Here is a 19,805-nt window from a genome sequence, read left to right as displayed (position 1 = left end):
GTTGAGCAGTCTCAAGACATTTAAAATAAACTGCTTTATCCGTAAATGTCAAATAAATAAATAAATGGGCAATGCTTGTGGCTCAAAGGAGTAAGGCGCGACTCCATATACTAGAGGTGGTGGGTTCAAACCCAGCCCTAGCCAAAAACTGCAAATAAAATAAAATAAAATAGAATAAAAATTCTTACCAAATCTAGAAATGAAGAAGTGTGTCCAGGGCAGCGCCCATAGCTCAGTGGGTAGGGCTCCAGCGTATACACTGAGGCTAGTGGGTTTGAACATGGCCTGGGCCTGCTAAACAATGACAACTGTAACAAAAAAATAGCCAGGCGTTGTGGTGAGTGCCTGTAGTCCCACCTACTTGGGAGGCTGAGGCAAGAGAATTGCTTGAGCCCAAGAGTTTGAAGTTGCTGTGAGCTATGATTCCACAACGCTCTACTGAGGGTGACATAGTGAGACTCTGTCTCAAAGAAGAAAAAGAAGTATGTCCAAGCTAAACAGTGAAACAGAGCTGAAACTGGAACTAGAGTTCAAGGTGACAAGGTCTAAATTGTCTCAGTGATATCTGAGTAAAAAATGAAATTTGATTGAATACAGTTTCAAGGAAACTTATTTAAGACAAAATTTCTTTAGAAGATGCCCATTGGCAAAAATAACTGTTAAATAAGTATATGTAACAATTTATATGAAAATAAATAAAACTTATATGTAGCAAATATCTCAATATTATGGCAATCTTACCTAATAGTTATTGGTGTTCAGAAATGCTTCACGTCAAGGAAGAGACTGAATCTAATTTCTAGATCTGTTCCATTCCTCTGAAATATAAAATACTCCCCTTGAAATATATTTGATAGTTTAATTACTAATCTTTACTTTTTGCCAGAAATATGTTCCTGGCAATGATGTACAGTGTGCCTGGCCTTGCCATGATACTATCTTTTGATCTCTAACTGCAAATGGTAAATTTCTTTCATGGGAGTCAATGATGCCTTTTGAAGGAGCTAAGGAAATTTCACCCCAAAACTTGACTTCTTGGTATAAAGAATATTTTTAATTAAAGGCCATTCATGATTAGGAAGCATTGGAACAGGACTTTCTTTTATCTACATACAATCTGAGTAACCCGATTGAGAATCAAAAGGGGCTGCTGACTTCCTTATTACATGCTAATAGACCTTGCCCTAGGGTCATTTGAAGCACAATACCTATCTCTCAGTTTAACCTACAAATCAATCTTTCCACCCATCTATAGCCCCCTCCCAGCAACCACTTTCTTCACCTATACTTTCCACATTCTCCCCCCTCCCTTCTAAGAGGCATCTATAAAGTTCTCTGACCATCACTGAGGCTTTGGTAATCATTCTTGTGGTTCCCCCCATGTGCATGGTATTTAGGAAAAAACTTTTCTCTTATTAAGCTATCATAATTGTGAGTTGATCTTTCAGTAAACCAACCAAGGGAAAAAGGCAGGTTTTTTGCATAGTTGGCAGGACCTCAAAGCCACTCGGCTCTCCCAAAAGCCACACCAGGAAAACTGGAACTCTGTCCAGCCAGCAGGTGGTAAGATATTATACTTATCAGTTGGACTCTTGGTTTTCCTCTCTGTGGACTCCGGCTGAGAAGATGGTAATAGATCTTTGTCTTTTCCATATTTAAGATTGATTAGAGGCTGGGCATGCCTGGCTCATGCCTGTTGTCCCAGCGCTGTGGGAGGCCAAGGCGGGTGGATCATCTGTGCTCAAAGGTTCAAGACCAGCATGAGCCAGAGTGAGACCTCGTCTCTACCAAAAATTGCCAGGCGTTCTGGCAGGCGCCTGTAATCCCAGTTACTTGGGAGGCTGAGGCTAGAGAATCACTTAAACCCAAGGACCCAGGGGTTGGTGGAGGTTGCTGTGAGACTCTGTCTCCATAAAGAAAAAAAAAAAAAAGATTGATTAGAGAAATGTTTTTGTTGGTGACTAGTCTTATAAGTGACTTTGGTACTGGTATATTTTTTAGGTACTTTGTGGTGTATGAATATTCATATTGTTTGATTCCATCTCCTCTCAGAAATAGATTCTAGTCACTGTCATTGTTATTGCTTGGTCTTGTTTTGTTGCTTGTCTTTCTGTGTCATTTTGTCTAAAGAGGGTGACCATAGGGCAGAACTTGGGCCTACCTCCCCACCAACCTGATGTTCAAACCAGTCCTGCATACTAGCCAGTTACACGGTTCTGGCTAGTCCAGTGTCTTTTAAGACAAACTTTGTTGGGGATCCCTGAAACAAAAGCCACATTAGGTTTCCCTCTTGTTCTATGTCTCTGAGCTTGACTTTGAGCTTGAGTTGATTCCTCAGTCTACTCCATGGGTGTGGAGGGAGGTGTTTTGTCAGAAACACCTCAGGTGGATGGTCTGGAAAGACTGGGAGTCTGAGACACGTAAGATTCTAAGCAGCACACACTGTACTGAACATGTCAAGCTCTGAGGAGTAAGTTTTTGTCATTGTCTATTCTATCTTAAGTCTATTCTGAGAGTGAATTTTTGAGAATCTTGGAAATGGCCTTTTCTATGAAGAAGCTTTGGGCCTGCTTTGTGCCCTCTCGAGATTAACCCTGGAAAATTATCGCCGAGGCTTTATAAAGAGGCATTGGATTGAGTCACTTTTGGAATAAATATACCATTGCAATTAATGGCCCAAAATGGATCTTTTAAATTAAAAGACTTCTAAATTTTCTTAAAACTTTTAGAGATCTCTTGTTTGAAATAATTACTTTATATTAATATAGAAATTAAATTTAAAAAGAAAATATGTTATGGCTAGCCCTAAATATTCTCTTGAGAAAAGTAAAAAACAAATAACTGGGCTGGACACGATGGCTCATGCCTGTAATCCCACCACTTGGGAGGCTGAGGCGGGTGGATTGTCTGAGCTCATAAGTTTGAGACCAACCTGAGCAAGAGGGAGACCCCATCTCTAAAAAATAGCCAGGCTCTGTGGCAGGCACCTGTAGTCCCAGCTACCTGGGAGGCTGAGGCAAGAGAATCACTGGAACCCAAGAGTTTGAGGTTGTTGTGGCACTCTAACAGGGGCAACAAAGAGACTCTGTGACTCACTCACAAACAAACAAATAAACAAACAAAAAAACTGATTTAAAACAAACAAAAACAACTTTTGAACACTGACCCTGTAAGAATAATGAAGGGCCAGTTTATTTTATATTCTAATGATTAAAATTCTATATTTTCATCTCAGGAGCCTTATGTTCAGTTCTTGAGCAGAGAATGAACTCTGGTTCATAATAAACCTCTGTTCTGGTTTAATAGTTACAACTCATACTGTTCATTAGTTCTTTTCCCTTAAATGCACAACTTTTCCTTTCCTATATTCTATAGAGGTACATGAGACTTTTAAATGTTTATGTATAAATGATCAATCAAAAAGCTTACCAGGGGTCCTCAAACTTTTTAAACAGGGGGCCAGTTCACTGTCCCTCACACCGTTGGAGGGCTGGACTGCAGGCCCCGGGACGAGTCGGCTGCTAAGTAAGACAGGCAGAGGCAGCAAAAACTCCCGGCGGGCCGGATAAACATCCTAGGTGGCCGCATTGGCCTGGGGGGTGTAGTTTGAGGACGTCTGGCTTAGATCCTAGAAAATATTACTGAACAAAATTATAAGTTGCATCTTGTTCATAATTTTTGTGGATCTTGTAAAAACTGTTCTCCACTTCTTACAATACTTCTTGCATCTTTAATTACATAATAACCTTAGTTAAAGCTTATTGGTTTTACTTACAAGATCGAAGTCCAGCTGTTTGTCCTCAGTAAAGTTTGCACAGCCAGAGAAGACTCAACATATGGCTTTACCTGATGGAAAGACAACTGGATGGAGAAAAACTTCAGTGAAAACTCAAGAACTATCTTTGCTCAGATAAAGTCACTAGAAAATAATTTTGCTGTCTACATTGAAAATCCAAAAGATGCCAGATCTTTTCTGGGTGATATTCTGGAACACTATCGTGTTCAAACCCTACGGTTTGATTCCACAAATGGCATTCTTGCACCTCTCACAAAGATCATAGATGGTGCTGGCACTAACCTTCATATTGACAATATGTGTCAAAATCACCATATGTTATGAACAGCCCACAGGCCAGGCCTGTGCAATTTGGAATAGTTCACTCTCTCTTCTGTTAAACAACCAGGCACTAACAATTACATTTGGCTAGACAGAAGTCTGAACTGACTTGGTTAGGCAACAGCATCAAGCCATGTAACTGCCAAAGCCTCAGACGAAAGGCCTTTTATATCAAATATTCCTCACCCTGTTCTGTTCCTTCAAGTTGACAGGGATACATGACAACCGGATATGTGAATGTGCCAGTGAGAAGAAGAAGACACAGCAAACTCCAGGCTGGAAGGACAGAGGCTCTAACCTGACTCTGTCTATAACACTGGTCTTTTTATCTTGTACATACATACATACATATGAATGGTTTTCACCCAAATAGTCAGGACCTTGTGGACTCCGTTATCTGACATCCTCTGTTACCAAGTACTCCACTTTAAATACCATTCAAATGCAAACCTGGGCTCTTTTTTTCATGAGGTTTTACCTTATAAACATACAAAATGTGACATTATAAGAAATCCCCTTATATGTCATAATTCAAAGTTCTTTTCAATGCTCTGGATTCTTTTTCCAACATTTGGAACTTATGAAATTGAAAGAGCTATCACGAATCTCTCCATCGTAATAGAACAAGAGTTCAACATCACCATGCAGGCACTGAGAACACTTCAAGTAGAGGTTAATAGCCTAACATCTGCTGTTATTCCAAATAGCTGTATGCTGGACACTTTGACAGCTCAACAAGGAAGGGCTTGTGCTGCTATTGAGGAAAAATATAGTTTTTTATGTAAATCAGTCAGGACAAGTAAAGACTAATCTATATCTCTTAAAGGACAAAATAAATATCCTTCATTAAATTAACAAAGCAAAACCGTTCAATTGGACTGACCTATTCCCAGGAATAAGAGACAGATTTAATGGGGTATGGGGCAATGTGGTCAGATCTGTTCTTTTCTGCTTATTCATTCTCATTCTAATTTATGTTCTTACATCTTTTTTCAAGCATCTTATTACTAGATTACTAACCTGCTCTCTCTCTCCATGGTTACCAACTCAGCTGTTAAAGTGTGAAATTTCTAGGGAAGTTCCAGACAAGGGAAATGAAGGAGCTAAGGAAATTTTACCCCAAAATATGACTCCTTGGTATACAGAATATTTTGAATTAAAGGCCATTCACAATCAGAACGCATTGGAAGAGGCCTTTCCTCTATCTTTATAAAACCTGAATAACCTGATTGAGAATCAGAAGGGGCTGCTGACCGACCTCCTTATCACATGCTAATAGACCTGGCTGTAAGGTCACCTGAAGCACAATACCTGTCTCTAAGGTTAATCTACAAATCAATCTGTTTCCCTCCATCTACACATCCCCCTCCCCTAGCCACCACTTACTGCACTTATACTTTCCACATCCAAAAGGCATCTACAAAGGTGTCTGACCATCACTGAGACTTTGGTAATCATTCTTGTGGTTCCCCCCATATAAAAGTTAGAAATAAACTTTTCTCTTATTAATCTACTGTAATTGTAAGTTGACCTTTCAGTAAACCAACCATGGGTAAAAGGCAGATTTCATTGTGATGCTTACATTTTCCTGGCCTTGTGATATATTTCCTTTTTTTTTAATTTACAAAAAATTGCTCCTTTAATAGAAATGATTATATAAAGTTGTTTACATATTTACTTATAAAACTAGAAACACATGTGTAGGTAAAGCAACCAAAATACATTAATGGACCCGATGACTTCCTTTGAGTTTGGATGTCACCACAAGAATGTTTGCAAATTTAAGGTTTTAGTTTTTGCATAATAAATATCACTTTTGAATACAAATATGATGGTTTGGTGGTAGAATTCTTTTGTTGTTGTTGTTTGGTTGGTTTTTTGAGATGGAGTCTCACTTTGCCACCTTGGCTAGAGTGCAGTGGCATCATAGCTTATAGCAACCTCAAACTCAAGTGATCTTCTTGTCTCAGCCTCCTGAGTAACTGAGGGTACAGGCACCAGCCATCCTACCCAGCTAGTTTTTCCCTTTTTAGTAGAGATGGGGGTCTCACTTTTGCTCAAGCTGGTGACGAACTCCTCAGCTCAAGCAATCCACTGGCCCTGGCCTCCCAAAGTGCTGGGGTTACAGGCGTGAGCCACTGCTCCCCTTGTGTAGAATCTTTTAAAGGGATACACAGATGGTACATAAAGACTTTGAGGCCATGTTTTAGAATGTGGAGTTATATTCTCTTTGAACCACTTTATTTCTAGTGTACTAGATACCTCCCAGTGTTTCCTCAAGCTACTAAGTCTTTTCCTATTTTTCTTCAGAACTGAGTGTGTTTGGGAGAAGAAATGGCCCGGACATGGTCATTGCTCCCACATCTGTGCCAGGCTGCTAAGGCATGCACTGCCATGTGAAAGGAGCCACAAGAGGGTCACTATAGGAAAACTGGTTTTACATGTAATGCATTTACTGTTTTTAAAATATGATACATACTCATTGTAAGGAAAATTCTCACATGACAGAAATATACAAAGAAGAAAGTAAAAAATGTCCCTAAAATCCCACCATATCAGTGTGGTAAATACCCTCAAGACATTCTTCTATGTAGATATAGACATTTATAGACAAACACAATTTTGTTTTTATTTGGATAAAATGAGGGTAAAAGATGATTAGGCACTCTTTTTTTCTTTTTTCTTTTTTTTTTTTGCGATTTTACTTCAATGTGATTTCATTGTACTTTCTGTTCTGAAACATATTTCTGTCAATCATTTGTCCCAGACATCTTCCCACAACTGTCAACACAGAGCTATTTTACTATTTTACAGTAGACTGCATGTCTACTACAATCTACTGAATGCATGTCTGTAACTTACCAAATATCTAGGCTTCTGAATTTCTACTGTCACAAACAATACCACAGTGAGCATCTTCATGGTTCCATCTGTTCTCAATTATTCAGTTATTTCTTTGGAATTAATTCCTATATAGGAGTTTTTGAACATTTTTATGTACGTTACCAAACTGTAAGGTGGTCTTCGTGCTATTTGTATATGATATGAAAATGTTAAAAGAGCAAGTTTGACTGCATTTTACTGTTCACTCCCTTTCTGTCACATCCCATTACCTCTAAAAACTAGTTCTTTGTTTTTCTTCCCAGTGTAACTGTAAATGCCTTTACTGACCACATAATCCTTATGGATTACAGCTTTTTATGATCATGTTGTTTATGATCCTCCTCTGCGAGTCCCCCTCCCTATCCGATTGTACCTGTTTTGCAAAGAAAAATTACTAATTGCTCTCGTGATTTCCCCTAACTGCTATTTTTCCCTTCTATGACTATGTTTATTTGCCCCTGAAAATATTTTGCCGCATAAAAGTCAGAGCCTTAGACAAATTGGGGCCGCTCTCAGAAACCCCATGTTGGGACACTGAGGCTGTCATTGGCCAGCTCTTCAATAAAGGATTCTTCTTTAATTTGACATGTCTGGTGGTGTGGTCTTTGGGGGAGCTTGTGGGCATAACAAAACCATCCTCTAGAAATATTGTACCAAGTTATAATTCCACCAGTAGGACATGAAAGTACCCATTTCCTAAAACTGTCTCCACTCTGAATGTTATTAACTTTTTAAAAGTTGTCAATTGGACAAAAAAAAGATATTTCAATGATCTTTTTGAAATTATTTGGCTGGTTTTTGATTCCTAATAAGGTTGAACATTTCAGATACTTACTGGTCGTTTGGATATCTTCTTTTCATAAATTTCCTGTTAATATTCTCTTGTTATCTTACTTTTCCCCATATATGTAAAATATATTTTTTATTTTTGCCCTTTGTTATGTGTTATGTTGCAAAATGTTTCCCAGTTTATCATCTGTTTTTCTCCCTTCTTTATAGCATGAGCTGTGAGCTTGTTTTTTGTTTGTTTGCAATACAGAAGTTTAAAAAGTCAAAGTTATCAATCTTAGTCTTTTTCCCTCTTGACTTTTTTGTGATATAGTTTTACAAGCCTCCCATCCCCCAAGTGGAAAAATATTCATCCATTTTTCCTTCTAATGCTTTTAACATTTTACCTCTCTTACCTATTCTCCTTTGGGAGAGGGACCCACTTCTAACTCTCTTTGGTAGTGATCTACACTTCTCTTTGTTCCTTCTAAATGAAATCTCTCTTTGTTACCCTGAAGAAAACAAAACAAAACAAAACTGGTTCTATGACCATAGCACAAAGGTTACAGTGCCAGCCACAGACACCAAAGCTGGTGGGTTTGATCCCAGCCCAGGCCAGCTAAATGACAATGACAACTGCAACAAAAAATAGCCAACTGTTGTGGTGGGTGCCTGTAGTCTCAGCTACTTGGGAGGCTGAGGCAAGAGAATCATTTAAGCCCAAGAGTTTGAGGTTGCTGTGAGTTGTGACACCATGGCATTCTACCAAGGGCAACATAGTGAGACTTTGTCTCAAAAACAAAAAAATAGAGAAATTAGCCAGGTGTTGTGGTGGGCGTCTGTGATCCTAACTATTGGGGAGGCTGAGGCAAGAGGACTGCTTGAGCCCAAGAGACTGAGGTTACTCTGAGCGGTGACACCATGTCATTCTATCCAGGGCAACAGAGTGAGACTCCCCAAAAAAAAAAAAAAAAGCTTAAGCTAGTAAATGGAATAATTTTGTTCCATTCTGGAACAAATCCCACATGGTCATAGGATATCAGTATTTTAACGTCCTTACTAAATTCCTTTCTAGATATTCATGATTATTTCTGTATATATAATTTGACTGTAAATAATGTATCATGTCATTTAAATCTTCAGTTCCACCATTTTTTGGTCCAAGTTCAAATAGCAAATTCATAGTGAAGTAATTTTAAATGTTGTATATGTGATAAGATGGAGCTACTCTCATATGTGAATTCATCCCTAGGGAGTGTAACAGTCTACATCAATTCACTTAAACAATAGTTTAATTGCATTAAGATTTTGAAGTCACAAATACATAACCCAGAGAATGGAAAACATATCTACATAAAAACGTGCCCACAAATATTCATAACATTATTCATAATAGCCCCAAATTGTAAACAACCTAAAAGCCTATCTGGAGAACCCAACTTTCTGATGTTCAGGGTCAGGAGAAGAAGGTCATCCTGACTTTGGAAGAGAAAGAGCAAAAATTCATCCTTTCTGCCTTTTTTTTTTTTTTTTTTTTTAGGAAATGGAGGGTCTCATTGTCTTGCCCCAGCTGGGCTTAAACTCCCAGGCTCAAATGAACCTTCTGCCTCAGCCTCCTGGGTAGCTGGGACTACAGCCAACTTCCTCTACATCCAGCCGATTCCTCTGATTTTTTGCTCTGTCTGGACCCCAGCTGATTGGAAAGGTACCCACCCTCATGGAGGATGGGTCTCACTCACTCAGTCCACTGACTCTTGCTAATCTCTAGAAACACCCTCACAGACACACCTGGGGCTGCCTACTCATTCTTACTAAACGCAAAATTGCTTTGATTTCCCTCTCAGTAGAAGAGGAACTAGCTCAGTGCCCACTGAAATGCCAAGGATGAATAATTCTCTGCCAGTGTCCCTTCATTCTATCAAGGTAACACCCAAAGTCAGCCGTCACAGGTGGGAGGTTGTTATTTACTCCTTTTTCTCCTCTTCCTAAAGACTAGCTTAGGAACTTTGAAATTCTCTGTTAAAAACTATAAAGTTTTTCTCCAAGAAGAGAAAAGAACATTGTTAATTTCTTAATATCTGCAGGCTGAGAAATGTATGCATTTCTCATCCAATACCTGTGGACCAGTGCGAGAGCACAATAGACTACTATTCCTGGTCTATAACACCTTGCCAACAAAAGGCCTTACATTTTAGAAGATATAAACCTAAAACACATTTGCACAAATCCAGTTGACTTTCTGTGTCTTCCTGCCCTCCCTACAAAGGCAACGATAACACTGTGGGCAGTGGGTTGAGGTGGATGGATGGGAAGGACCTACACGGGGCAGGAGGGAGGGTGCAGTGCAGAACAGCAGCGTGTTGCCAGAGAAGCCTGTTCTGATCCATAAAAGTGTTCCCAGCCTCCACACACTTCTAGGGAAGCCTACAATTCCTGCTGTAGGACCCCAGAAACCCAGTCCATACTGCAGTCCCTAGAAGACCACATGAACATGAACGAGCCACCAGTCAAAACCCAAGCTACCCTTTTGCTGTCATCATTTAAAAGATCACATTGCTTTAGGCAATCAGAGCCTGGTTTAGGGATCTTTTAGGAAAATGTAATCAAGTCTGTATTTAATACTTAATTTTCAATTCAGTAGGGTATGTTAATGAACACTGACTAATTTGGAAATTATAGCACTGTGGGCGCAATAGCACTGATTTCAATTCTCACACAAGAAACATTCTACCGTGCTCGCTTCGGCAGCACATATACTAAAATTGGAACGATACAGAGAAGATTAGCATGGCCCCTGCGCAAGGATGACACGCAAATTCGTGAAGCGTTCCATATTTAAAAAAAAAAAAAAAAAAAAGAAACATTCTACCTCCGTGCCTGCCCTCACCTGCAAACACTGTGGTGCAGCCATGTGCCTTTGAGAAACATGGATTTAATTTTTTAAATATCATTCTAAGGAGATGTATTATCTAGTAGTTGTTATGCTGAGTAGCTGCCTTGCAGGTCTGCTTTGAGAAACAATTACCACATGAAAAATGTTTGCTTTTTATAAACAGCATAGAGCTCTATTACCACTACTTTCACTACCACTACTAACCGTAGCAGTAGATTGGTAATTATGTAGGGCTAAACATAATTATTTATGTATAAGTTATTTATTTAAACAAAAAAGAGGGATGAATTCCCGGCAATTAATCAAATAAATGGTAGTGGAGTGTTTCTTATAATAACACAGAGGGAGCAAATGTTGTAAAACATGTCTTCAAGGATGAAGATGTCACTATTTATTATTAGTAGACATAAATATTAAGATTCTGTTTTATAGCAGTGATGAATTTGTACTGACCTATTATTACTTTCCTGCCAATATTTTCTCATAGGGAAATATCTGTGTGGCAGCTGTGACATCTGAAATGTCTTATCTCATTAGCCAGAAGGGCTATGTGGACATCCCAAGTAGAGGAGATTGGCTACACTCTGGGTCTCTTCCCTCACACTTTCTTACCCTCAGTGACCTCAGTGAAGCTCCATGACAGGGAAAAGAACAAAGTCAGTTTGAGGGTCATACATAGGGAAGGGCACTTGTTTCACAAATTACCTAATAATCAGTTTTTACTTATAAAACTTAACTGTTTGAAGAACATAGTTAAAGAGTTTATCCTCCCTGATTTTAAGACTTACTATAATGCTACAGTAATCAAGAAAGTGTGATATTGGAATGAGGATAGATATGTAGGAGTAGAATAATGGAGCAGAATAAAAAATCTAGAAGTAGCTGTATACATATACAGTCAATTGATTATCAACAAAGATGTCCAGGCTGTTTAATTGAGGAAGAATAATCTTTTCAATGAGTAGTATTGGAATAATTGGACTTCCACATGGGAAAAAAATAAACCACACACATACCATAAAAAAATATTAAGTTGAATTGATGTAAAAGTTAAAATTTCTGGAATAAGCATAAAAAAAATATTTTTGGTCTGAGTTAGGCAAAGACTTCTTAGAGTACAAAGTACAAACCATAACAGAAATATATTGATACATTGAACTTCATCACAAATACTTTTTAAAAATATGGAATGCTTCACAAATTTGCTTGTCTTCCACAGGCAAAGGCCATGCTAATGTACTCTGCATCATTTTAATTTTAGTATATGTCTTCCTGAAGTGAGCACAAAACTTTTGACTTTTAAAAGGGCGGTGCCTGTGGCTCAAAGGAGTAGGGCGCCAGCCCCATATGCCGAAGGTGGTGGGTTCAAACCCAGCCCTGGCCAAAACCTGCCAAAAAAAAAAAAAAAAAGACATAGTTAATTTCTGGACTCTCAAAAAAATAAAGAAAACAACAACAAAAAAAGGGTACAGTTAAGAAAATAGAAAGGCACGACATAGAAACTGAATTTCCTTCCTTGCTAGTGATCTGGGGGCCAGACAACAGGTGATAGCCAGGGGAGAAGAGTGATGTCTGAGAAATGCTAGCTGACTGCCTAGACCAAGCATCCTCAAACTCCGGCCCACTGGGTGTTTTTGCCACCGCTGCCTGTCCTGCTTAGCAGCTGACTCGTCCCAAGGCCCTCAGTCCAGCCCTCCAATGGTCTGAGGGACAGTGAACTGGTCCCGTTTAAAAGGTTTAAGGACCCCTGGCCTAGACCATCTCCAGCTTGACCCATTTTTGGTTCAACCACAACAAATACTTATTAAGTCCCTACTATGAATTGACGTTGTCAGGGCACACAAAAGAACATAAATGGAGCTGAAAGCAAACAGGCACAAAGAGAAAGATTTGTGGTTCATCTTGTGAGGCTGAATTAGTTTTGCTTCCCAAACCAGATAAGGATGACTCAAGAATTTAAAAAATTATAGGACCATTTAACTTATGAACCTAAATAAAATATTAGCTATCTAAATCTAATATTGTATTTTAAAATTGCAAAGCCTGGGTGCAGTGGCTCATGCCTGTGATCCCAGCACTCTGAGAGGCTGAGATTGGTGGATTACTTAAGCTCATGAGTTTGAGACCAGCCTGAGCCACAGTGAGACCCTGTCTCTAAAAATAGCTGGGTGTTGTGGCAGGTACCTGTAGTCCCAGGTACCTGTAGTCCCAGCTACTGGGAGGCAAGAAAATCACTTGAGCCCAAGAGTTCGAGTTTGCTGTGAGCTCTCCACCAATGGTACCAGGCACACTACCAAGGGAGACAGAATGAGACTCTGTCTCCAAAAAATCTTACTATATCATGATCAGGCTGAAGTTACAGAGGAATGCAGGGATGGTTCAACATCAGGAAAACATTTAGTGTAATTTACCACATTTATAGACTGAAGAGGAAAAAGTACACATTTACCTAAATCAGTGCTGATAAAGCTTTTAGTAATGTTCAATAGCTGCTTATGGTTTAGACCAGTGGTTCTCAACCTGTGGGTTGCAACCCCTTTGTAACAATGACAATACACCTCGGCTTTAGGAAGGTTGAGAACCACTGGTTTAGACAATTAGAAAACCAGAAACAGATGAAAACTTCCTTAAAGGTTATATCCCAGCTTACAGCAATATCAAAGGAGGCATTACATTAGGTTCAAGCATTAGGAAAGAATGCCTACTCTCACTGCTGTTTAACATAGTCCTGGAAGCTTTGGCAAAGCTAATAGAAAATAATAGGAATGAGATATGTTACAATTGGAAAGGAAGAGACAAAACTGTCATTATTATACATAACAGGAATACCTACTTAGAAAAAAAATGACAAAATCAACAAAGGGCAGGGCAGCTTCATACTCTTCCCTGCAGACCTTGCCCTAGGCATCTCCATTTGGCTGTTCCTGAGTTATATCCAATAAACATCAGTAAAGTGTTTTCCTGAGATCTGTGAGCTATTTTAGCAAATTATCAAACCTGAGGAGGGGGCTGTGAGCACCCCCAAATTATAGCTGGTCAGTTAGGAGGACAGGTGGCCTGGAACTTGCTACTGGCATCTGAAGTGGGGGAACCTAGTGGTGCTGACATCTTTAATGTGTGAGAATTGATGCAAACTCCAGGTGGATAGTGTCAGAACTGAATTAAATTGTTAGCCACCCTATTGGTGACAAAGAATCCCAGAGTGGTCTTCTCATATGATGCAGTATTTCTTTAGCAGTTTAATAAGTAAATTAGATTAATATGTAAAAGGAAGAGAACAGACAGAAACAGACCATAAATATAGTCACCTGACCTTTGACAAAGGAGCAGAAACAATGTAACAGCACAGAGACAGTATCTTTAACAAACGGTGCTTAGACAACTGGACATCTACATGCAAAAAAACAAGTCTAGTCATAGACTCTACAGGTGTCACAAAAATCGAGGCAACTTAGTGAGACCATGTCCCTAAAAACAAATTTTAAAAAATAAAAATTAGCCAGCCATGGTGGCACATGTCTACAGTTCCAGCTACTAGGAAGGCTGAGGCAGGAAGATCTCTTGAGCATAGGAGTCTGAGATTGCTGTGAGCTATTATCATGTCATGGCACTTAGCCTGGGTGACAGAGAGAGATCTTGTCTCTAAAAAACAAATAGATAAATGTCTGAGAAGATAATCAGGAGAAAACCTAGACGATCCTGGTATAGCAATGGATTTTTATTTATTTATTTATTTTTTGAGACAGAGCCGCAAGCTATCTCCCTGGGTAGAGTGCTGTGACATCACAGCTCACAGCAACCTCCAACTCCTGGGCTCAAACGATTCTTCTGCCTCTGCCTCCCAAGTAGCTGGGACTACAGGCACCCACCACAACGCCCGGCTATTTTTTTTTAGTTGCAGCCCTCGTTGTTTGGCGGGCCTGGGCTGAATTCCAACCTGCCAGCTCAGGTGTAAGTGGCTGGTGCCTCAGCCACTTGAGCCACAGGCGCCCAGCCAGGAATGAATTTTTAGAAACAATACTGGGCTTGGTGCCTGTGGCTCAAATGGCTAAGGCGCCAGCCACATACACCTGAGGTGGCAAGTTCGAATCCAGCCCTGGCCCACCAAACAACAATGATGGCTGCAACCAAAAAATAGCAGGGCGTTGTGGTGGGCACCTGTAGTCCCAGCTACTTGGGAGGCAGAGGCAGGAGAATCGCTTGAGCCCAGGAGTTGGAGGTTGTTGTGAGCTGTGATGCCACAGCACTCTACCCAGGGGGACAGCTTGAGGCTCTGTTTCAAAAAGAAAAAAAAAAAAACCTGAAAGCACAGTCCATAAAAGGAACAACTGAAAAGCTGGACTTTCTTAAAATTAAAAACTTCCGCTCTGTGAAAGAAAATGTCAAGAGGACAAAAAGGAAAGACATAGGCTGGAAGCAAATGTTTGCAAAAGAATAATATGTAGCATGCAACCTGAGGCCCCTAAACTGTAATGCTGACTCATAAAAGCAAGTTGTAGACATTAAATCCAGTAATATACTATTAACATAAACTTGAACAAATAAAGTGAGCCAGATATGAGGGCATATTCCCGAAGTCCCAGCTACTCAGGAGACTGAGGCCAGAGGACCGCGTGAGCTCAGAAGTTTGAGGCTGTAAATCGTGCCTGTGAATGGCTGCTGGCTGGTCCCACAGACTCGCTTCCTATGAAGCACACAGCAAAGAGGTGGCGGTCGCTTCTGACAGTCAATTGCAAGAGCGCTGCTTCCACGGTGAACTCTCTGCTGCCCTCTCTCATTAGCCAGCCTCGGGAGGTGAGCTGCTCCGCAAAGAGGCCCATCTGGAAAGGAAGTGAGAGAAAACCTTGCGCAATAGCCAGGAAGGGGCCAAGGCTCAGTCCACAGTCCCGTCGCGCCCAGCCTCCCCGCGGACCAGACCTCGCGGGGGCCAGGTGGGCTGCTGGTCCGGGGGGCTGTGGGGAGCCAGGTGCGCAGCAGGCGAGGGAGCCTCACAGCCGCTCCCCCCTCCCCCCAGCAGCGCCGTCGCAGTCCCGTCTCCCGTCCCGGGAGCTGAACCCCACTGTGAACTGCGCACGTGAGGGATCTGACGCCTGATGCCTCGAGGTGGAGCTGAGGCAGAGATGCTGGCGCTGGGAAGCGGCTGCAGGTACAGGAGGGGACCGTCTCGTTGCAGGAAGACAGCTCAGGGCTCCCCGAGTCCGCCTGGCGGTGAGTTGTGTAATTATCCCATTATACATTACAGTGTGATAGTAACGGAAACAAAGTGCACGAAGACGGCAACGCGCTTGAATCTCCCTGAAACCGCCTCTCGTCCCCACCCCTTGGTCTGCGGAAAAGCTGTCTCCCAGGAAACCAGGCCCTGGTGCCAGAAAGGTTGGGGAGCGACTGGGGCAATAGCCTGTGGGGTGCTCAACCCTGACTGCCATAGCGTGATGCAGGTGGCACGCGGCACGTGGAGACATAGTCCTGCCTGCTGCCTCCAGCGCGGCCTTGCGGGGGCTCTTGGAGCAGAGGCGCTTGGCCAAGCCGCCCGCTGTCGCCTGACATACAAAAGCTCTGAGATAATAAATGTAGATTGTGTTAAGCCACTAAATTCTGGGACAATTTATTATGCAGCATTAGACCACAAAACCTACCCTCTTTTTCCTTCGCAAGTGTTCCCCCAATGAATCTTTCGTGTGTCTAATGTCATCTTGGTATATGTTTTTCGGAGGACTCCGTCCAATGCATCTTCATTTACAGATAAGAAAACTGAGACACAGATGGTTGAGGAGCTTTGCTGAGGTGACTCTTCTTTGGGCTTCAGAGTCCACGTACTTAAATGCTATAATTCTGCAGGTACATTAAACATACATAGCTATTAACTGGAAACACACCATATTTATGATGTGGCTATGTCTGGAAGCACAGGGAAAGAGGGACATTTCAACATAACATCTGAAGCTTTATTTCTTAAAAAACTTTTGTTTGGGGCGGCGCCTGTGGCTCAAAAGAGTAGAGCTCTGGCCCCATATGCCGGAGGTGATGGGTTCAAACCCAGCCCCAGCCAAAAACTGCAAACAACAACAACAACAAATTTGTTTTCATTGGATACAAATAAAACTGTCTTGGGGATAGCAACAGCCTTGATATTGGCAATTTTATTTTGTGTGCAATTCTACATTTCTTAATATTTAAATAATCAAAAAGGCAGTTCAACATTATTTTTTCAAATTCATTTTCCTGTATTTACTCTAAAGAGCAGTAATCGGGTCTGTGTCTACAGCTGTCTTCTGGGAGAGTAATAACAAGAAGTCGTAGTATCTCGGTGCTATGCTCCAGACAAGGTGCTGAATTCTTTACATACATTTTATGTATGTAAATATTCTTATTTTACTTACTAGGAAGTTGTTGCTCTGACCGCAAAAATCCTTCAAAATAGAAGAAATCTCACTTAATTCTGGCCCATCAAATGGCATGTTCTGTCTTGCATTGTTTCTTAGACCTCATTTATTTTAGTTACACTCGCTTTTCACTGTTCATGGTAGTTATGTTCTATGGAGAAGAATATGAATATGAAATGAGCAAATACGAACTGTGGCCCTGTACAAGCACTGCAGTTATCTCATACTTGGGGATGCATCCAGCAGATGCCAGGGCCTCCTGGTGTATAGAAGCATCCCTGAGACCTGCCCCTTCGTGCATACAAGTATCCCTGAGACCTTGTTCAAATGCAGATCCTGGACCTTTCCGGGCTTCAGGTTCAGGTGATCTATGGTTGAGCCCAGAAATGTATCAGGTGATTCTGACACATTTTGAAAAGAAATTACATACAAATTCTGAAATAAACCTTTCCGAGCTGCTCAAGGTCCATACGGTGTTGTTCTAGATTCCCACTGTAACTTTAGAGGGACACTTTCATAATGTCTGGAGCCCTTGATGTCCTGTAAATGAAGGAGGAGGATGTCTTCAAATTCCTCTCAGCAGGAACCCACTTAGGTGGCACCAACCTTAACCTCCAAATGGAACAGGACTTCTAAGGGAAAGTGACAGTGTCTACATCCTAAATTTGAAGAGGACCTGGGAGAAGCTTCTGTTGGCAGCTCGGGCCATTGTTGGCATTGAAACCCTGCTGATGTCAGGGTCACATCCTCCAGGAATACTGGTCCCTGAGCTGTGCCAAAGTTTGCTGCTGCTACTGGAGCCACTCCTACTGCTGAACACTTCACTCCCAGAAACTTCACTAACCAGGTCCCGGCAGCCTTCCAGGAGCTGTGTCTCCTAGTGGTTACTGATCCCTGCGCTGAGCACCAGCCTCTCACAGAAATGTGGTATGTTAACCTGCATCCCATTGCTCTGTGTAACACAGATTCTCTCTGTGTTTTGTGGACATTGCCATCCCAGGCAGCAGCAAGGGAGCTTACTCAGTAGGTCTGATGTGGTGGATGCTGGCCTGGGAAGGGCTCCGTATATATGGCACCATCTCCTGTGAACACTCGTGAGAGGTCATGTCTGATTTCTACTTCCACAGAGATCCTGAAGAGATTGAAAAGGAAGAGCAGGCTGTGCTGAGAAAGCCATGACCAAAGAAGAATCTCAGGGTGAATGGACTGCTCCAGCTCCTGAGTGCACTGCTACTTAGCCTGAGGTTTCAGACTGGTCAGAAGGCTGCAGGGGCCCTCTGTGCCCACCCAGCAGGTCCCCACTGAAGACTGGAGTTCCCAGCCTGCCATGGCGACTGTTCTGCAGCTCACACTGCTCAGGCCACTGAATGGGTGGGAACAAGCACTGCGTGGAGTTAGCTGTTCTTCCACAAGCTCCCAAACAAGATGAAAATAAGGTTGGTAGAAAATAAACATTAGTTTAAAAAAAAAAATTCCGGAATACATGGAAATTCTGAAATCTAGGCCTGCCCCTCATTGGTGCGCTATAGCCAAAGGCCCCCAGTAACACACCTGTAAATCAAACAAATCCGAATTTATTGGCTCAGCTCATTGCAGCCAAGAAGATCACACACCATGGGGGACTATGGGGTATCACATTAAGAGCCAGAAGGAACTCTCTCTTGAGGAATTCATCTTGCTAGGTATTTTGGGGAGGGTTAGAGAAACCAGGTGTTTGCTATAGATTGGGTACTGTCAGGAGCAGTTCCATGATTGGGTATCTCAAAATTTTTAGCTAGATGGCAGGGGGAATGAAATGGGTGAAAGCTGCAAATGGTAAAAACAAACAAAACAGCAGTTATGTTGCTGGGAGAGAGGCCTTGTTAATTGTCAAGCTCAGACAAAAAATTACAGAGCCTGTTCTGGTGAGCAGAGCAGGAAGTAGTGGTGTAAGAAGGAGTCAGGTAGTAAATCTCATTTTACTTTCTTTTTTTTTTTTTGTAGAGACGGAGTCTCACTTTATCGCCCTCAGTAGAGTGCCATGGCGTCACACAGCTCACAGCAACCTCCAACTCCTGGGCTTAGGTGATTCTCTTGCCTCAGCCTCCCAAGTAGCTGGGACTACAGGTGCCCACCACAATGCCCAGCCATTTATTTGTTGCAGTTTGGTTGGGCCAGATTTGAACCCACCACCCTTGGTATATGGGGCCAGTGCTCTAACCATTGACCCACAGGCCAGTGGTTTTAATGAGTATATCTCATTTTAAATCCTCAGAGAAACTGTGACCACCTGTAACAAACAGCACTAAACATGTTACAGTAAAAAAGGAGTGAATTGTTACCAAAAGGCCATTGAGAAAACCAAAATGTATAGTTCAGATACTTTAGAAATATGGAATCTATTACTTTTTAAGAATCTTAAGATGGTCAAATTAGATTTTCCATGGGTTCTGGGTCTGCTTTGGACTCGATGGCTAAGGCCAATGGGTTTGCATGATAAAGCAAATGTTTGATAAGACCCAGATTTTTGTGAGTGGAGTGATAGTTATCAGAAATACACTAATTGGTGGCCGAACTGGGGCGGCCATGCACTGGCGAAGGCATGGCGGGTGCGTGGGATGGGGGTCATGGTGGACGTGTGCCAGGTGTACAAGTACCCCTTTGAGCAGGTGGTCGCCAGCTTCCTCCGAAAGTACCCCAACCCCATGGATAAAAATGTCATCTCTGTAAAAATTGTGGAGAAAAAATAGATGAATCAACAGGGTCATCTATACAAAGAGGA

The 19,805-nt window shown here is 41.6% G+C and overlaps 2 non-coding genes across 2 annotated transcripts; one reads left to right on the top strand and one right to left on the bottom strand.

Annotated features, from left to right (window-relative positions):
• Positions 1-10,500: 10,500 nt before the first annotated feature.
• On the top strand, positions 10,501-10,607 carry LOC111728660. Its single transcript, XR_002775888.1, has one exon. It is a non-coding gene; the product is annotated as a U6 spliceosomal RNA (small nuclear RNA).
• Positions 10,608-11,839: 1,232 nt separating this feature from the next.
• LOC111728662 lies at positions 11,840-11,946 on the bottom strand. The gene has a single exon (XR_002775890.1). It is a non-coding gene; the product is annotated as a U6 spliceosomal RNA (small nuclear RNA).
• Between the last annotated feature and the right edge of the window lie 7,859 nt (positions 11,947-19,805).

Source organism: Otolemur garnettii, unplaced genomic scaffold (genome assembly GCF_000181295.1).
Source record: "Otolemur garnettii isolate 467f Iridium unplaced genomic scaffold, OtoGar3 scaffold00177, whole genome shotgun sequence".
In the NCBI taxonomy this organism is placed as follows: Eukaryota; Metazoa; Chordata; class Mammalia; order Primates; family Galagidae; genus Otolemur; species Otolemur garnettii.
The sequence above is the reverse complement of the archived record's forward strand: the minus strand, read 5'-3'. Positions and strand labels throughout refer to the sequence as shown.